Here is a 5442-nt window from a genome sequence, read left to right as displayed (position 1 = left end):
ACGACCAATAACTGAACATTCATTGTAATATATAGATATCACCCTGCAATTGACTATTTCTCATTGTATTATTGTCGACCCTGATGTCATATTACCTTATGTAACATACGTTTCACAGAAATTACAGTTGAATGATTTGAGAACAATACGAGAGTAGACAGTTGTCTATTTCCAATTCGGACAATGATTACAGTTGCAATTATTCAGAATCGAAATGTGGCTATATCGTTATCTTAGTATATCTTCTATACTTGTGCTTAAGAATCACTCGTTACGTTCTATGACGGGGATTTTTGGAATTTGGTCCAAATAAAAAGATAGGGTAATTTCTACCCCGATAAATATTGAGGTTCACATATTCTCAATATTTTTTATTTGTAATAATAGTAACAACTACCAAGCCAAATGACTCTTGAGATTGAAATATTTTCATCAAGAAAGTGAAAATCTGTCTAATGGTCAGTGGCATTTGTCGTCTATTTGCATGAACAGCTCTATAGAAGGTCATCGGGTCGTCAGTCGGGTAACTGTGCCATATGCCCTTTAGCTGATACACTTACAAAGCAAGCTGTTTGGCGGCAGAAGTATGTAAGACAGAGGAGATCGTCATAGTGACCGTCATACCGTGATAGTTCTGTATATAAATATATGGTATAGGTGAATACCTACCTCCTGTGAAAGCCTTGAACACTGTCTTGACTGCTTCTGCTCCAGTGTCAATTCCCTTATTGACTAAATTTTTGCCTGAACCTAGCGGTGGTAATTTTTGCGTTGGTGGTGTTGCTGTAACAAGCAAAAAGGTATTTACTTATTTTTAATGACGAGATTCTATAGAGTTAGGTCGTGATGCGTGTATAGATAATAAACGAGGATGCTGCTGTGCTGTTTGTATTTTGAAAATAGAATGTTAATAAGTATGTCTATAAAAAGTAGAAAATTAGTCGCCAGCACGAAAAGTAACTAAGTAACAAATATTAGAAAATATGTCACATTATACCATATACTCGAGCGACGGCCTTAAACGAGTTGTAAGGAATTAATAGATGCTATGGGGATACACATTACATGATAGATGCTATGGGGATACACGCATATTTCATTTTTCAAAACTATGGATTTAATGCTGTATAGATTAAAAAGGATAGCCTTTGAGGATCATATAGAAATCAAGCATAGAGGCAAGCACAGAGTAGCATGTAGAAAGTAGATAGATCGTCGGCAAGACTTTCTGTAGAAGGCCATAGACTTCATATTCAAGGAGTACAGTGTTACTCACTCAAAAAGTCCATCAAACATCTTCTGTATCTTGGCAGCGAGTCGGAGATATCTAAATAATATTTTTTTATTTTTTTCTATTATTTTTTCTGCTAGATGGTTATGCGTTATAAATTACTGAAGATAAGACAATTACGAATAAAATATTTTGTGTAAGTAGTTATTGAATATACACACAAAAAAATTAAAGTCTATTTCGAAAAACAAAGCCTGAAGTATATTCTAATGAAATTAACTACTAGTTTTTTGAACATGCAGTTTAGTAAGGATTTTATTTATGTATGCTTCAATCTTTAAAACTACGCAACGGATTTTGAAGCGGTTTTTTTTTAATAGACAGTTATTCTAGAGGAAGGTTTATATATATAATACATGTACACCAGGGCGAAGCCGAAATAGCTAATACAATATTAAAATTTAAAAGTAATGAAGGAGACAAAACGGTCTATAACCCAGTGAGGGCAGTGAGTCCACCCTCTCTGCTATTCTGTTATAGCCTTTACCAGTAAATTAATACGATAAAAGATCGACGACGGCGATAGCACGTTAAGTTCTAAATTACTACTAACAAAGTAAACATAAAAATTGACAATAACAAGATTACAAACTAATAAAATTGGACAACAACAAACTGAAATATATATATATGTCTAAACATTATTCAGGATTATTTACAAAATTAAATAAACTCTAAAAATTATTTAGGCAATTAAATTTAGGCATTTCCCCCTAGAAGCTATATGTTAACTCGAACATTAGTTTCAATAGAATGTAGATAGGATTTAGTTCATAATGATAAATTCTACCACCTGCAATTTAAGTTTTAGTAGCTAACTCAAATTAATAGAAATTCTAACATCTAGAAAGTACCTGAATTCGATTTTTAGTTATTACCTGTAGAAGCATCAGATTCAGCATTCTTTTTCTCTGAAAAAAATATGGTAACGATGAGCATATATACAGATACCTTTGCCTATCTCTATATTATATTTTACCCACGACTCTATTCAGTTTAGTTGTAAGAAAGTGACAGACAGACATACATTTGCAATTTATAATATAGTATAGATTTATTGCTGTTGCTAATTTAAGATGTTGTTTCGCAAAAAAGGTTTCATCACTTATGAAATTAGTAGATACTATTAATTCTTATTAAAGCCTAACTTCTCAAATAACTACAAATTATGTTACTAATGAATCATAGCCTGCTAATCCATATGACAGATTGATGTATGCACGTCACAGGTATATACATTTTTTTAAATAAAAAAGGGCTTATCTCTTGCAATTTTAATAAACCGGCAAGACCTGGGTAGATCCTCAGTGTTAGTAATGTGGACTATTATTAACACTTTTCCTTGGACTATACACACATACAGTGTACCGTAGCTTGTTGATATCCATGTGGTTCCAATGGAAACCATCGTGATAAATTCCTGGTCATGGTGAGCTAACTGACGGGCTATCTGCGTAAATTGTTAACACAGACAAAAACAATTTTATATCGACGTACTTAAGTTACTTACCGTCATCAGCATCGGCTGGTTTGGCATACTGCAATACAAAATATTATATCAATTAGGTATACTTATGTAAGAAATTACTTTAAGAAAATTCTACCAAATAAAATTGTAATAAAGGTTGACAATCAGTAGAGAGGTAGACGCTGATAAATCTGAGATTTTTTATTCTTCACAAATAAGCAAATTTCAAAATAATGTAATTTATCAGAAATCAAACTCTTAACTAATTAAAGAGACTACTTTAAATGTCTTTAGTTGTAATCAATCAAATGTATGAGAGTTAGATAATCAGTTAGGTAGATATTAACCCAACTTCAGAACTATTAAGATGTTTCATCAGAAATTTGACGCAACTGAAAAACTATTATTTTTAGAATCCGTCGCGAAAATCTTGTAACTAACTTGTAATTTAACACTTGGTGGTGCTTCCAGACGAATACATTAGATTTGAGTTTTTGTTTACAATGAATAAACTCAAAAATATTTAGCCGATTTAAAATATAATTTCACCTATAAAACGCTACTTATCAGCGAGAAAATAGAGTTACCAACAATATTTGCTTACGATCAAAGCCGGGGCGAATCACTACACTTACAATATCTTGGACTTACGATTTGTGCAACCAACGCAGCGATCAAGAGACAATACAGAACCTTCGACATGTTTTTAGAAATACCACTGTATTACGTTCTAGATCCAAAAACCAACAGTCAACTAATGTTGAAAACCTTTGCTCGGTATTATATATATGAATATTTTAGGTATTGGGATGACCAAGAACAATTGAACAAACATGACATTACGCAAATTTGTACAATTGTTCATTATCATTATAAATATTGCTTGTTATTTAAATTGTGTTATTTAAAAATTAACCATGAAAAACTGTACGTAATATAAAGTACTCTACTTAAAGAGTACTCATACCCGTGACAATTTCACAAAGCCATTGCATAGGGTTGGCAGTTTTTACAAATTTTACGATACTTTTGTCATGGTATATATCAGAGTCATATAAAACCAACTTCGGAAAGGTTTTCAAATCGCCAAAGTCAGTAAGTAAAACATATAGTTTTACTCAAAAAAGAAAAACAATATGTTTTACTTTGTGATATAAATCCTATTAATATTAAAAACGCTTGAGTATGGATGTTTGTTACTCTTTCATGCAAAAACTACTGAACTGGCTATAAATTTCACGCGGGTGAAACCACGGGAACAGCTAGTATAAAGATAACAGTTTGTTATTCATACAATAAACAAGCATTAAAAAAGCTTAGGTATTTTTTTTATTGTGTGATGTAAGAATGAGTACCATTCCTTTTTATCCTCAGGTACTAAGGCTACTAAGATTATATAGGTACCTATATGCAATATTTTATAGCCACAGGTATTAAAAAAACTTTATATTATAACAATTTCAAACTGTCGATAACCTTAACCTAGGTTTCATCATTATTCTCAGGTTTTGATGAATGAGGTGTTATTTGTCTATTAGGTACTATTCTTATTGGTTTTCTGAGGATTTAAAAGAAACGTGAACACGTCATTAGGACAAAAGATGGTTTACAAGAATTTATTGAAATTTTGTTTTCATCTCTCATAATTACACATTCTAAGGATTACCTGGGATAAATAAAGCCTTTTATATGATAATATTTTGAAAAATATTATAAAATATATATTATATAATAAGTTTTTAAACCTATAACCAGGAAGTTAATTCTGAAGTCTAATCTATATCGAATATCGATATTATTCCATACGCACAACATACAATTGAGAATAAACCGAAGTAATTGATAGACACGATTACTGATGTAATCGCTAAAAAGATTCTCAGTTTCAAGACACTCTCTTTGATGTGAAGCCAAATCTCGAGGTCCTTGGCGTTGATATATCCAGTGACGTTCAGTTTTGCGGTCATTTGGAAGACAAGGCTAAAATAGCTTCAAAAAATGTGTATGTGCTCAGTAGAGTGAGACGGTATTTCATCGCTTGCAATTATACAAGGCGCAGATCCGGTCGCATATGGAATACTGTTCTCATCTCTGGGCGGGAGCACCACAATACCAGCTACTTCCATTTGACCGCATTCAGAACCGAGCAGTCAGAATCATTGGTAATCGACGTCTATGTGACAGACTCGACCCATTGGCGTTGCGGCGAGATATTGCATCTCTGTGCATTTTCTACCGCATATATCACGGGGAGTGTTCTGAGGAATTGTTATATTGAATACGGATTAATACCAGTTACTGAGTTTCACCACCGTACCACCCGCCAGAAACTGAAATACCATCCTGATCATCTGGATGAATGGCGGTCTTCCACAGTGCGGTTTTCTAGAAACTTTTTGCCACGCACAACCACGTTGTGGACACCTTCCAGCAATGGTATTTCGGAACCGATACGATATTGAAACCTTTAAAAACATATGTTATCAAAAGAGCTTATTCCTTTTTAAAAGGCCGACAACGTACTTGCAATTCCCCTGGTGTTGCGGGTAGGGGGCGGTAATCTTATCACTTACCATCAGGTTAGCCGCAAGCTCGTTGTCCCCTGTGTTATAAAAAAAAATGTAATCGATTTTTTAAAATTACCATTTTAGTTTGTTCCATGTTCAAAATATATGGAATTAAT

General features: G+C 33.1%; 1 long non-coding RNA gene across 1 annotated transcript; it reads right to left on the bottom strand.

The window, feature by feature from the left end:
• Positions 1-700: 700 nt before the first annotated feature.
• On the bottom strand, positions 701-3497 carry LOC131854860 (uncharacterized). Its single transcript, XR_009358078.1, has 4 exons — positions 3411-3497; positions 2802-2829; positions 2170-2202; positions 701-783 (listed from the first exon to the last, which is right to left on the bottom strand). It is a non-coding gene; the product is annotated as an uncharacterized LOC131854860 (long non-coding RNA).
• Positions 3498-5442: the final 1945 nt, after the last annotated feature.

Source organism: Achroia grisella, unplaced genomic scaffold (assembly GCF_030625045.1).
Source record: "Achroia grisella isolate CSIRO2021 unplaced genomic scaffold, CSIRO_AGI_Agris_v1 utg1245, whole genome shotgun sequence".
In the NCBI taxonomy this organism is placed as follows: domain Eukaryota; kingdom Metazoa; phylum Arthropoda; class Insecta; order Lepidoptera; family Pyralidae; genus Achroia; species Achroia grisella.
Note: the sequence above shows the minus strand (reverse complement) of the source record. Positions and strands in the feature narration are given on the sequence as shown.